Below are 14,973 nucleotides of genomic sequence, written 5' to 3'. Positions count from 1 at the left end.
CAGGAGGATGCAGGTTCGATCCTTGGCCTCGCTCAGCGGATCGGGCATCTAGCGTTGCGGTGAGCTGAGGTGTAGGCTGATGATGCGGCTGGAATCCTGCGTTGCTGTGGCTGTGGTGTAGGCCGGCAGCTGTAGCTCCCATTTGACCCCTAGCTTGGAACTTCCATGTGCCCTAAAAAGCAATACAAAATGAAGAAAAGGGAAAAAAAAGAAAACAGCTCGAATGTTTGATAAGCTTCTTCTTGAATACACCAAAAATGAGAAAAAAATTTGGTTTCCCCCCTCCTCTAGATTTGGCCTCCGGGGGCAACCAGATCAGCTTCTGCAATCCCTACCACATCCTGTAAAGATCACAACCACACTGTCGGAGACTGTGCTGAGTCCTTTTTGTTTATTAGCTTTTTTTTTTCTCCCCCAGGGCCGCACCCGTGGCATACGGAGGTTCCCAGGCTAGTGGTCTTACTGGAGCTGTCGCTGCCTGCCTACACCAGAGCCACAGCAACGCCAGATCCGAGCCTCATCTGCAACCTACACCACAGCTCACGGCAACACCAGATCCTTAACCCACTGAGCAAGGCCAAGGATCGAACCTGGTCCTCATGGTTCCTAGTCGGATTAATTTCCTCTGCGCCACGACAGGAACTCCTATTAGCTTTTTGGATTCTCGCAGCCTGTGAACCAGGCATTTCAAAGAGCCCCAAGTTGTTTTTTGTTTCTTGTTTCTTTTTCCGCCGCACTCACGGCTTATGGAAGTTTCTGGACCAGGAATAAACTATGCCATAGCTGAGGAACCGCGAGATCCCTAACCTACTGTGCAAGACCGGGGATAGAACCGGCGCCTGCAGAGACAAGCCAGATCCCTAACCCACTGCACCACAGCAGGAACTCCAAAGAGCCCCATCTTGTGGACGAGGAAACTGAGACTCTGGAAGGTAAGGTCACTCAGCTGATCAGATGCAAAGGAAAATTCACACCCCGTTCTGCCTAATCCTAGAGCCTACTCTCTCAGCTGCTATATTTCACTTGTACGAATTTGATGCAAACTCATTCTCTGACCTTGAGCAAGTTTTTAATCTCTGGGGCTTCCGTTTCTTTTTCTGTAAAAACAGGAGGGGGATGGGTTAGCAGACTCCAAATCCCTCTGGAACAAGGAGAGTGGTGGGGGTAGGTTGGCAGGAGAGAATTAAGAGTCAGCAGGATCAGACGCCCTGAGGGAAATACTGAGTCATTTTCAACGATTTCAGGAATTTCTGGAGGTCGTGCTTGAGAACTCGGAGGGCAAATGTGTTTCAGCTTCCTTGTCAAGACTAATTGATTCCTAGTGGCTGCTTGGAGCACAGTGTTGAGAAGGAGTTGAAGATCGGCTGGGGGGGGGGGGGGCGTGTCGGGAGGAAGGATGTCCCCATCGATTGATGCTGTCTGCCATCCTGATCGCTTGGTGCTGTCTGTCTTGCCTGCAGGATGGTTAGCTGTGGTGCAGGTGCTGGGGTATTTGCTGATTTTGTCTAGAATTTAACAACATACAATTCCAAAGTTTATGTTCTTTAAAAAATAAGCTAGTGTTTTTGTTTTTGCTTTGTTTTTTACATTTTGAAAAGAGAATGGGATTCCATAGCTAAAGCTTTGTTTATCTTTTTTTTTTTTTTTTTTTTTTTTTTTTTTTTTTCTGGCTGTGCCTGCAGCATGCAGTCCCAGGTCTGGGATGGAACTCAAGCCACAGCAGTGACTATGCTGAATCCTTAACCGCTAGGCTACCAGGGCACTCCTTGTTTACCTTCTATAAAAATAATGCTGGGGGAGTTCCGGTCATGGCACAGCAGAAACCAATCCAACTAGGAACCATGAGGTTGTGGGTTCCATCCCTGGCCTCGCTCAGTGGGTAAGGATCTGACGTTGCAGTGAGCTGTGGTGTGGATCGCAGAAGCGGCTCATATCTGGCATTGCTGTGGCTCTGGTGTAGGCCGTCCGCTACAGCTCCAGTTGGACCCCTAGCCTGGGAACCTCCATATGCTACGGGTGCAGCCCTAAAAAAGACCAAAAAAAAAAAAAAAAAGGAATGCTGGGAAAAGTCTTATGACCTCCTTATGTCCAGAAATGCCCATTGCCCTAAGATATTATCAGCTTTCAATGTATAATTTCAAGAATACCATGTGCATATTTAAGCATATATGTGTTTAAATCCATACACAGCTGAACCTGTAGCATATATATGTTTATTTGATATAGCATTTATAGTATGCACACAGTTCTGTACCTTCTAATTGCACCTGTAGTATGGAGATCATTTAGCATCAATTGTATAACTGGTTGTCTTTAAACTATTGATAATAATAGTTGGCATAAATTAATTGCATAATGTATTGAGTGCTTCCCTTTGTGCCAGACGCTTTGCATTCAAGTCCTGAATCACCCAAGGAGGTCAGTGCTTTTTTTCTTTTTTATGACCTCCCTTTTACAGATGAGCTCCTGAAGCACAGAGAGGTTAATTAACTTTCTCCAGGTCACACAGCTAGTAAGTGGTCAAGCTAAGATTTGAATCCTGGTTACCTATTAAACTGCAATGCTTAACCACTCAGCCTTCACGTCCATGTATGTTGAAGCCCCTCAGTCTTGCCTTTTTTTTTTTTTTTTTTTTTGGCCACACCCGTGGTATGTGGAAGTTCCTAGGCCAGGGATCAAACCCACACCTCAGCAGTAACCTGAGCCACAACAGTGACAACACTAGATCCTCAACCGCTAGGCCACCATGGAACTCCAGTTTCATCTTATTATCCATCGTCATTTTTTACACAGTGTTTTGCATTCATTTCATTTACAGAACAGTGCTATGGACCAGTGGTTCTCAAAGTGTGGCCCCCACGAGGTCAAAACCATTTTTATAATAATACTAAGACATCTGCCCTTTATTCTTAACCGCTTATGAGTATGTAGAGTGCAGAGTCTTTGGGAGGAGTCCCAGTGGCTAATAACCCAAGAGACTGAATGCAGAACTAGATGAGAGAACCTAACTTTTCTTCTATGAGACCAAACATCAAGTAGATTTTCAAATATAAACCAATACCATTATATTTGGGAGGAAAATATAGTTAGTTATCTTTTTGAAATCATTTTGTTTATGCAAATATACAATTGTTTTATTATTATTTTACTTAAATACATATTTTTAAATAGCCCCATTTTGAATTTTGAATATGTTAAATATTGATAGACAGGCCTTCCCGCTGTGGCTCCATGGGTTAAGGATCCAACTGCAGCGGCTTGGGTCACTGAGGAGGTGAAGTTTCGATGCCTGGCCTGGGAACTTGCATATGCTATGGGTGTGGGCATAAAAAAAAAATACATTGACAGACATAACACACATACACAAAAATTTGGGGGGTCTGCTACCATTTTTAAGCATATAGTGGGGTCTTGGGCACAAAAGTTGTCATCATTGCTGTGGTGTGCCATGGAGGCAGTGTATCAGATGTAGTGATTTGCTGTGTTGTGGTCCCTGGAATAGAGGTCATTTGTTTTCATAATAAACATTATATTTTGCTGCGCCCCAAGGTATGTGGGATTTCCCAGGCCAGGGATCACATCCACGCCGCAGCAGTGACCCAAGGCAACACAGTGACAACACCGCATCCTTAACCCACGGCACCACAAGGGAACTCTCTATTTTAACAATAAACCTTTTTACTGTAAATGTCACACATCATCACAATTTTCAAATTCAAACAGCAGAGAAGGATAGAAAGAAAAAATAACTTTCTTCTTCTCCCATTTCTCCATCCCAGTTCTGTTTTCCAGAGGGAACCACTGTTATGAGTTTCTTCTTCTAAATCAGTGGTTCCCTGCTCAGGGTGATTTTTGCCCCCAGGGGACAAGGAGCAATGTTTGGGGACATTTTTGGATGATACGGGGGGGGCATTACTACTGGCATCGGGTGGGGCAAGGGATCTTGCTGAACACCCTACAGCCCCCCACCACAAAGAAGGACATGGCCCAAGAGGTGACTGGTGCCAGGGCTGAGAAAAACCTACTTTAGATATTATCTATGCATTTATATCGTCTCTCTTGCTTTTTTTGGCCTTTATTTTTATTAACACAGGAGACTTTGCTAAATCAATTTATTTTTTACTTGATTATTTATTTTTACTTCACTTACACTGAAGCATTGTGGTGGCATATACAGAGGTGACTAGAACACGGATCATGCCCTCAAGAAACTCGGGGAGGGGGGGTTGTTTGTTTGTTGTCTTTTTAGGGCTGCACCGGCAGCATATGGAGGTTCCCAGGCTAGGGGTTGAATCAGAGCTGTAGCTGCCAGCCTACACCACAGGCACAGCAACATCCGAGCTGAGTCTGTGACCTACACCACAGCTCACAGCCATGCCAGATCCTCAGTCCACTGAGCACGCCCAGGGATCAAAACTTCGACCTCACGGTTTCCTAGTTGGATTTGTTTCTGCTGTGCCATGACAGGAAATCTGCTAACTCAATTTATAAGCAGTGACTCCTACCTTAGAGGGGATTAGAGATCTTTTTGAGAATTAGATAAAAGCTATGAAACACCCCCCCCCAACACAATAACCGTATTCACACAATTCCTAGGAGTTCCTTTTGTGGCACTGTGGAAACAAATCTGATTAGTAACCATGAGGTCATGGGTTTGATCCCTGGCCTTACTCAGGGGCTTAAGGATCCGGCATTGCCATGAGCTGTGGGGTAGGTCACAGACGCAGCTCTGATCCTACGTGGCTGTGGCTGTGGTGTAGGCCGGCAGCTGTAGCTCCGATTCGACCCCTAGCCTGGGAACCTCTACATGCTGTGGTTATGGCCAAAAAAAAAGAAAAAAAAAAAAACCTTCATACATAATTTCAGGGGCTTCACAGGCTCCGAAAGAGCCCGGCCAGCATTCCCTGGACGTGTGATTTTTGAATCTCCGTCCCATTTTTGATCCCATCCGGGGGGGGGGGATCCCTAGTCCCAGCCCTCAACCCCTTTTTAGACAAGAGAAGGCAGGCTTCCGTGAAGAGTGCAATGATTTGATTCTGGGTCCTTTAGGGAGTCAAGGAAAAGCAAAGATTGGAACTCAGGCCATCTGACTCCCCAGCAGCGCTGGAATATTTCCACTTCACCCTGAATGAGGACGTTTTAGAAACGCTGATCTTCTCTTCCTGGTACAGCGGGAAAACACGCCACCAGCACTGCACTCCTCTTGAGAAAACACAAAGGCCCCAGCTGCTGTTGATGAGAAACACTCAAGCACCTGGGAAAAAGCACACTCAGGATGTGGGGCGGGGACTGCTGAAGGGTAGGGACCCTGGCATGCGGATCCACTCATTCTCTGAGTCATTGGTTCCTTCCTTCCTCCATCCATCCATCCATCCATCCAGCCAGCCAGCCAGCCAGCCCAGCCATCCATTCATTCAGCACCTGGGGACGGAAGCATCCTGTCTGCCAGGGCTAGGCTCTAGGGGACCCCAATGGGAACCCGAGCAGTGCCTGTCCTCAACAGGTCCTGCTCTCCTGGGGGAGACCACTGACGTGCTGATCACGAAGCAGGATGACTGTGCTCTAATGAGAGCACTACAGGGCAGGATGGTAGCACAGCTGGAACTCCCAATGCCAACCTGGGGGGTCAGGGAAGACTTCCTGGAGGAAGAAGCATGTCAGCGGAATCTTGGAGCATTAGAAGAGGGTTGATCAAATGGCTGAGAGATGGAAGAGGCATCCAGGAAGAGGAGCCACACTCAGAAACCTTGAAGGCATGATGCATCTGGGCAGAGGAGGGAAAACAATTTCAGTTTGCAGGAGGCAACAGGGAAGGCATAAGAGCAGACCAATGACCTTGGCAGAAGGACATAGGTGAGGGGCTTAGGTTTTTCTCCAGAGGGCAATAGGGAGCCATAGGAGAATTTTGAGCAGAGGAAGGACAAAGTTCTGAATGTTTAGGGGCCAAGTGAAAATTGGACTGCAGGCAACCATGGTGTAGGCTGGTGACACAGTCTAGACAAGAGCTGGACAGAGTGAAGGAAATGGATGTGAAAGAGATGCAGGAGGCAGAAGGGACTGGCTGGCTGGTTGTGGGGAGTAGGGGAGGAGTGGTTAATGCAACATTGCCTGAGTGGTCCCTGTGTGAGCTTCCTGGTGCAGTGTGATTTACAGGGTGTATTAGTTATCTATTGCTGCATAACAAATTACCACAAACATGGGCTTAAAACAACGCAGATTTTTTTTTTTTTTTGGCCATGCCCATGGCATGCAAAAGTTCCCAGGCCAGGGACCACAGCAGTGACAACACAGGATCCTTAACCCATTGTACCACAAGGGAACTCCAAGACAACACAGCTTTATTAGTTTACCATGGATCAGGACTCTAATACAATGAAACAGGGTCTCATGGGAGTTCCTGCGGTGGCACGGTAAGTTAAGGATCCCACGTTGTCCCTGCGGTGGTGTGGGTTTGATCCCCAGCCCGGCACAGCAGGTTAAGGATCTGGTACTGCCTTAGCTGCAGCTCAGATTCAATCCCTGGCCAGGAACTTCCATATGCGGTAGATGGGGGCAAAAAAAATAGGGGGGTCTTACAAGTCTGAAACCAAGGTGTCGACTGGCTGGGTCCTCCTCTGGAGATTTAACTAGGGAGAGACCTCCTTCCAAGCTCCCTCACATTGAGTAGCCTTCATTTCCGGTAGTTGAATGCCTGAAGTCCCTGTGTTTTGCTAGCGGTTCCCACCCTCAAGTCTTGGCCGCATGGCTGTCTCTGCAATGGGGCCATTTGCTCCTTCAGGCAGGAAGCATATGTTGGGAGCATATCTTGCTTTGAATCTCTTTGACTTTTGACCCCCCCTTTTTAATTGGAGTATAGTTGATTTATAGCCTTGTGTCATTTTCTAGAATACAGCAAAGTGATATATATATGTATATATATACACACTCTTAGATTCTTTTCTATTATAGGTTATTATAAAATATTGTATATTCTTCCTTGTGCAATACAGCAGGACTGTGTGCTTTATCTTGTTTATATCCAGTAGTGTATATCGGTTCACCCCATACTCCTAGTTTATCCCTCCCCCATCTTTCCCCTTTGGTAACCATAAGTGTGTTTTCTGTGTCTGTGAATCTGTTTCTGTTTTGTAAAGAAGTTCATTTATATCATTTTTGGGGGCCCCACATATAAGTAATATCATATGATATTTGCCTTTGTCTGATAATCTCTAGGTCTATCCATGTTGGTGCAAATGGCAAAATTTCATTCTTTTTTAGGGCTGAGTAGTATTCCACTGTAAATATGTACCACATCTTCTTTCCATTCCTCTGTGAATGGACACTTATGTTGCTTCCGTATCTTGACTGTTGTACGTAGTGCTGCTATGAACATTGAGGTGCATATATCTTTCTTATTTAGAGTTTTTTCTGGATATGTGCCCAACAGTGGGATTGCTGGATCATATGGTAACTCTATTTTAAGCTTTTTAAGGAAACCTCTATGTGGTTTGCCATATTGGCTGTACCAATTTACGTTCCTACCAACAGTGTAGGGGGGTCCCCTTTTCCCCACACCCTCTCCAGACTTTATTATTTGTGGGATTTTGATGATGGTTATTCTGACTGATGTGAGGTGATTCTTGACCCTTTTAAAAGGGATCACCTGATTAGGTCAGGCCCACCCAGGATAATCTTCTTTTGACTCACTTCAAGTCAACTGATTAGGGACCTGAATTACACAAGCAGAATCCTTTCACCTGGCATATAATGTAATCTAATCAGGGAGGTGACACTCCATTCTATTCACAAGTCTTGCCTACATACAAAGAGAGGGGATTTTATAGGTGGTGCACCAGGGTGTGGGATATTGAGGGTTATTTGGGGGTTCCACCTACTACATGGGATCAGGAGAAGTGAGGGTGAAGGACCTTTTCAAGGTTGGGGTCTTAGCAGATTTATCTCTGGGCCTCAGCCTCTAGGTCTCCAGGTCAGCCCCATGGGAGACCTCAGCTAATGCAAGATGAATTCATGGGCAGATTTAGGGATGAGATTAGAAGAGCCCATAACTTGCATCTTCTGGGACATCCCTTCTAAAGTATTCTTCCTGGAGCTGAAGGGTTGTTCAGCACACCTAATATTTCTATCTTGCAGAATGAGGTCCAGAGATGCTATCTCATTTCTTTTCTCCTTTTTTAGTCATACCCAAGGCATATGGAAGTTTCTGGGCCAGGGATCGAATCCAAGCCAGAGATGTGACCTACGCCACAGCTGCAGCAGCACTGGATCCTTAGCCCACTGTGCCACAGCGGGAACTCTGCTATCACATTTCTAAAGAGGATAAATAGGAGTTCCATCGTGGCTCAGCAGGTTAAGGACCTGGCATTGTCACTGCTGTGGTTGGGGTTGCTGCCATGGCACAGGTTCCATCCCTGGCCTGGGAACATCTGTGTGCCGTGGCATGACCAAAACAAACAAACAAATAAAAAAGTAAAAAATAAAAAGGATAGACATATGATCCAGACATCCTGCTCCTAGGTATACATTCCAAGAGATGGGAAAACATCCGTTCCCACAAAAAAATCATGCACAAATGTTCACGGCAGCATGACTCAGAGTAGCCAAAATTTGGAAGTAACCCAAATATCGAATAGATAAATAAAATGTAGCATGTCCAAACCACAGGATGTTATCTTGTAACATAAGGAAACGAAGTATTGATACAGGCTACAACTTGAATGAACCTTGAAAACACTAATGCTAAGTGAAAGAAGCCTGTCACAAACAAACATTTTATATAATTCCATTTATATGGAATGATTAGAACTGGCAAATCTATATGGATGAGAAGTAGATTAGTAATTGCATAGGGCTGGATGAGGTGTAGGGGGAGATTGGGGGTGATGGCGGGCTTAGGCATGTGTGGTACCACCTTGGGCTAATGAGAATGTTCTAAAACGGATCTAAGGTTGGTGCTTGCACTGGTCTGTGATTATATAGTTAAACGCCATTGAATTATCCATTTGAAGTAAGTGAATTGCATGGGATGTGGATTCCATCTCAATAAAACTGCTAGAAAAAAAGAGAGAAGAGATATGCCCTCTGAAAGAACTTGTGATATGTCTATTGCTTCATGCCACAAAATCAACCAATAGAAGAGTTTTAAATATTGATATGTGGAGGAAGGGAAGAAAAATGAGGTCTACATGAGCTATGTCCTGATCTCTCAGGGAAAAGAGTCTACAGTGTATAAGGTGGACTCATCTAGAAGTTAATCTTTTTTTTTTTTTTTTTTTTTTTTGTCTTTTTGCCTTTTCTAGGGCCGCTCCCGTGGCATGTGGAGGTTCCCAGGCTAGGGGTCGAATCGGAGCTGTAGCCGCTGGCCTACGCCAGAGCCACAGCAACGCGGGATCCAAGCCGCATCTGCCACCTACACCACAGCTCACGGCAATGCCGGATCCTTAACCCACTGAGCAAGGCCAGGGATCGAACCCGCAACCTCATGGTTTCTAGTCGGATTCGTTAGCCACTGTGCCACAATGGGAACTCCAAGAAGTTCATCATTATTGAGGGGTGTAAAAGCAAGTAAGAGAAGAAACAGTTCAGGAAACAGGAAAAAGGTCAAAGACTTCCAATAAGGAACAGGATTTGAGGTAGGACAGGCTGACTTCTGTGTATTATAACCCCTTGCTAGTGGCATCTAGTTAAGTAGAGTCCGCAGATGCAGCTGGACATCCTACATTTCACAGACCACCCCCACCCCAAGAATTATCCAGCCCCAATATCAATAGTTCCGAGATTTAGAAACCCCGGCTTATTTTATCATCATCATGTTGTTTTCACCCTTTGAAAGTATCTGTTTTGTTGTTATTGCTTATTTATAATTTCCCCCATTTAGGATATAAACACCCCCACACACACCACCACCACCAAACAGAGCAGCAGTGAAAATAGTACAGGCTCGGGAATCTGAAGACTTGACCCTGATTTCCACAGTTACCCTTCCTATTTGCAAGAGATGCTTGTCTCTGTCAGCCTCAGTTTTCACATCTTTAAAATGGGACTAATAACAAACCCAGAGGACCTAGTCCCTGCCTGCAAACCACTTAGCATCTGGTCCATCCAGCACTCAATTTATATCAATTACTGTTATGGTCCGCAGTTGTATCCTTCTCCTTGGCTCAGCAACGCAGGCTGAACCAATGTTTCTCACGAATTCCAGGGCCCTCGCCTTGAGGCTGGTATTTCTTCGCTTCTAAACCAGGAATATCAGAATGCTTCTCTAAACACCTTTCTCCGATAGGGGTAGGGTGAGAATTCAGTAAACGGATTTAAAGAAATGCCAGTGGAAATCTCGAGCTGCTCCTCCAGAGGAGGCAATTGTATCTGCAGGGAACACCAGTCTTCTCTGTCTTTGGCCAGTGCCCGCAAAGGGAGGCGCTGACCCAGGAATGGAGGATTAGGTGACTCTGAAACTCACCTGTTACAGACTCTTCCTGGCAACTCCCCACAGAGAGGCTGCTTCATCTGCAGCGCTGTCTTTGTATTTCCCCAGGTGACGGTGGGCAAATCGCTGCCTCAGTCTGTTCATCTGTAATATGGGAACATCAGTGCACACCCTGCCGGGATTCTGCAAGAATTCCACGAGACAGCGAAGCAGGCAAACTCTCCAACCCGAGTCTGTGATTAGGGCCAGCTTTTCGTTTTTGACAGCATTTCCATGAAGATACTGTCTTGAAAGAACTGCTTGTCTAGAGCAGCGTGCAAAGACCTTTTCTCACCGATGTTCTCCTCTAATGGGAGACAGCTTTTGCCTCCAGTATAACCGAGTCTAGAAGAGAAGAAATGTTTTGCCCAAGGTCACACCATAGCTACTGGCATCTCTGAGGTTTGAACCCAAGACCAAACTTCCCGACTCAGAAAATCGCAGATTTTCTGCAGATTTTCTGCCTCCGGTTGCCCCACTTCTACCCACTGGCTAGTTCTAGAACTTGCAAATCCCTTCTTTTCAAAACCCTGGCATAGCCCTGAGACCCAAACCCAGACAGACTTCTTGAAAACTTATTTCCATGCAAGCTTTTCATATCCTACTTTTTTTCTCACTCCCATCTCCGTCTTGTCTTGGGGGACTCTAACTCTTTGAGCTAGGGGTGGGTAGGGGGTAAGAAGAAAAAAAAAATCATCGGTGAAACTCAAAAAGCTTGCTATCCTTGTAAATTTAATGTAATTTTATTTTCAGAGGATCTTTGCCCTTGCCACTTGGTGGGGGGGGAGAGTGGTGGGAAGACCCAGGGAGGAGGAGTTTTCCCTTGGATTTGGGGAAAGGGGAGAGATCCTGGGGTCCTTTTTAAAAGGCCCTCCCCTCATTTCCGGCCGCTGCTGCCAGCCTTGGCTGGGCGCCTGGATCCTGTTGCTATGACGACAGGAAGAGGCGGTGGCGGCAGCAAGCGATGCTGTGGAGAGATGGAGGCTAGTGGGGGTGGGGGTGGTGGCTTTGAAATGGGGATGGGGGTAGGGACCAGGGTCTGGGGATGCGGTTGGGGGAGGAGGCAAGGGTATCCCTTATCTCTGACCTCCCTCATTCATCCGAGCCTGGCCCCTCTCCCATTTTTCTCCAGCTTCCTTTGGAGGCTTCCTCAGTCTCTACCCCTGACTCTCATTTCCTGGGTCTCTCTCTCCCCCAGTCTCAGTCTCTCCCCATCTGTCTCTCTCTTTGGATCTCACTCTTCCCTTCTGCACCTGCCTTTCTATCTCCAGGCACCTTCTGCCCCTCGGACCCTTCTCCCTTAAATGTTTTTCATTCTCCCTCTCCCTCTCCCTCTCCCTCTTATCCTTCTCTCCCTTAAACCTTTGCCCCATCCCCAGGTTCTCTCCCCCCTCATTTCTTTCCTTCTCTCCCCCATCCTCTGCGTCTCCCTCTGTCTGTCTCTCCCCATCTGTCCCTCCTCCCCCTCTCTGGATGACTCTGTGTCTCTTCTTTCCTTCTGTTACCCAGATCCTGACCCCTCATCCTCTCCCCTGTCCCAATCTGTCCCCATCCCCCATCCCTCCCCCAGCCTCTGGGTTCCTCTCTCTGCCTCCATCCCCTTCTCTCTCTGGATATTTCTCTCTGTGTGTGTCTCCCTCTCCAACTTCCTTCTGCTACCAGCCGCTGCCTCCCCCAAATTTCTCCCTCCCCCATTTCTATTTCCCTGACTCTGGGTCTCTGTCTCTTTCCGCTTCTCCTGGCTCTGTCTCTCTCCCTCCCTCTCTGGATCTCTCTCTTTTCCCCCAGCTCCCTTCTGCCACCCAGACCCTGCCCCCATCCCTTCCCTCCCCCCCCATCCATCTCCTCTCCGTGGCTCCCCCATCCTCAGCGGCTCCCCTCCCCCTCCTTCCCTCCTCCCTCTCTCGTCCTCCAGCTCCGCACTTTACCCAGCGACACGAGAACCAAATTGTCTCCTCACCTTTCTTTCCCCCATCCCGACCCCCTCTCCCTTGGAGCCCCAGCACCGAGCTGCCCCTCAGCCTCCCCTCCCACCTCATCACCCCCATTTCCCTTCCGCCTCCTCATCTCCATCCCCCCAACCAGGTCGGACGCCTGGGTCCCTCGCTGCTGGGGGAGGGGGAGCAGTGAGAACTGGGAGCCACAAGGGTCTTCCTGGGGGGGTGCCGTCAGGGGGGCTCAGCATCCCCTCCCCACTGCATCGGAGAGTTGACCTATCGTTACCAGAGGTGAGACGGATCTTTTTATTAATCGGAGGTGGGTGGTTGTAGAATCCAGGCTCTGTGACACCCCCCCCCCCAGTTCTGGAGGAAGGAACTGGTCCCCTTCAGAAGGAGAAGCGATGCTGACCCCTCTCCTATCCCAGAGCTTCAGAATTGGGGTCCCCTGCTCCCTCCTCTGTTGCCGCCTCTGGCAGATGGACTAAGGGAAGAATCCCCCAAAACAGGCAGATTGCCCCCCAAATAGACAAAATGAAAAGGTCTCGAATCTGTATTTGATGGAGAATTTCCCTCATTTGCCTCCTCTCTCTATCCCCTCCTTGTCCTGGGCTGTAGGGGGCCTGGCAGGGGAAGGGTATGTCTTGGAGAGGGGGGTCCCAGACTCACCCCCAGGTGGAGACAGGAATTTGCTCGGATGCTGGAACTGGTGGTGCCTGTGGCAAGGGGGCACAGATACACGGGGAGAAGAGGCCGAGAGATGGAGAGGAGCAGAAACTCAGCATCTTCCTGGAGAGGAAAGAGAGGAAGGGGCCAGAACTGGGGGAGAGGGAGGCTGGGGGTGTCAGTGTCCAGGGCACTGATGAATAGGGCTCGGGCAGGGGCTGCATGTGGGCAGGCAGGCGTGGAGGTGAGGAGGGAACACACGTGTGGGGCACTAGGCCCAGTTGCCATGGAGACACCCCCCCCAGACAACCTTTCCAACACCCCTCCTTGGAGTAGACCCAGCGAGGGCCAGCTGATGGGGGCAGAAGAGGCCAAGGTCACCCTGGTACTGGGACCTCGTACCAGGTTTTTTGTTTTTTCCTCTCCTCTAAGGCTTCCAGGCTCTTAACTCTAGTAGGAGGCTTGGGGGAAGAAGTCTGGGAAAAAGTGGTGGAAGCAGGTAGGGGATATACTGGAAGGTGGGTTGGGTAAGGTGGAGATGCAGGGCAGGGGACGTGGTGGTGGGGTTGCTGTGAGAGGGGGGAAAGAATGAATGGACTCTTCGTTGGGGGGGGGCAGAATGGGAAATGATTCCTAATTGAAAGAGTTGTAGTCTTGTGGCTCAGCTATTTCGAAGGGGCACCATCTGTGGAGGCGATCTTTTTAGAATCGGAAGAAAAATGAGTGTACAGTGTATGTTCCGGCACAGGTGAAATAGTAGGGGGAGTTCTGGGGGTGTCCCCAAGAGGGCGAGTCTGGGGGAGCTGGAGTAGGGTGAGGAAGGTGGCAAGAGCAAAGGGGAGCCTTCATGACATAAGAGAAGTCAGGGCAGGGGGTGGGCAGTGGGGAGGGCGTTCTTGTAAGTCAAAGACAGAATGGGAACTCCAAGTGAACTGGGGAGATCTGGAAAGGGGGTTCATCCCTCTCACAAGGGCTGCAGTGAGGGATCTGGAGGTAGGGGGAGATGGAGAAAGGGCAGAGGAACGGGTTGGGGGGATGCTGGGTGGAGTAGGGGGCTTTCCTGCCACAGCAGTGAGTATACAGGTCAGAACTTGGGGGAGGTCTGAATGGAGAGGGATGGAAATTTGGGGTCTGGAGAAAGGGATTCCTGTGAGTAGAAAATGCCGTACCACTCACGGAGGAAATTTTTCTTAATGGAGGAGAAGGTGATGGCTGTGATGAGTTTGTCTAAGTTGTAGAGACACTAGGGGCTGGATTTGGAAGACTCCTATAAACACACCAAAGAGTGGGGGATTTTTCTCCAGTCTAAGACGGAGTAGGGGATGGGGGATCCAAGAGAGACAAGTGGGGGCTGTCAGAGGGAATGTGATGGAAATAGGGGGCATTCTTCCAAACCAGGGGGTCCTGCTGTGTTGGTTTAGTCTGAGAATCCCCCAGAGAGCATTTAAAACCCTAGAGGCTCAGGGCCACACCCCAGGCCAATGAAATCAGAATTTCCCAGGTATTAGTCTCTTTAGGGGTCCTCTGATGGTTTCAAGGTGCCATCAAGGTTGGCATCCTTGGTCTAGAGGCCCAGGGGTCTGAGTGGGGAAGGGAGTTCTTAGGCAGAGGAGACGGGGGGGTGGGGGGGGGCGGGGGAGGGGGCATCGGGTGGTAGTGGTGGAACAGTGTGTGGTTTTCGGAGTTGTGCAACTGTGTGCTTCTTGGGAGTTGTGCCAACAGGATTAGCTGGGAAGATTTTTCTTTTTTCTTTCTTTTTTCTTTTCTTTTCTTTTTCTTTTTTTTTTTAAGGTGAGGAAAGATGGAGAGATTTCTTTTTCCCAAGTAGAGGCCACAGAAGGTGGGGCTTTCAGGGACAGATAAGGAGCGTGTGGAACTTTTAGGAGAGAAAGGTGTGGTGAGAAAGGA

General features: G+C 48.2%; 1 long non-coding RNA gene across 1 annotated transcript; it reads right to left on the bottom strand.

The window, feature by feature from the left end:
• Positions 4,819-13,640, bottom strand: LOC106510581. Its single transcript, XR_002344778.1, has 4 exons — positions 13,069-13,640; positions 10,457-10,807; positions 5,619-5,764; positions 4,819-5,254 (listed from the first exon to the last, which is right to left on the bottom strand). It is a non-coding gene; the product is annotated as an uncharacterized LOC106510581 (long non-coding RNA).

This window comes from Sus scrofa, chromosome 6 (genome assembly GCF_000003025.6).
Source record: "Sus scrofa isolate TJ Tabasco breed Duroc chromosome 6, Sscrofa11.1, whole genome shotgun sequence".
Lineage (NCBI taxonomy): Eukaryota > Metazoa > Chordata > Mammalia > Artiodactyla > Suidae > Sus > Sus scrofa.
Note: the sequence above shows the minus strand (reverse complement) of the source record. Positions and strands in the feature narration are given on the sequence as shown.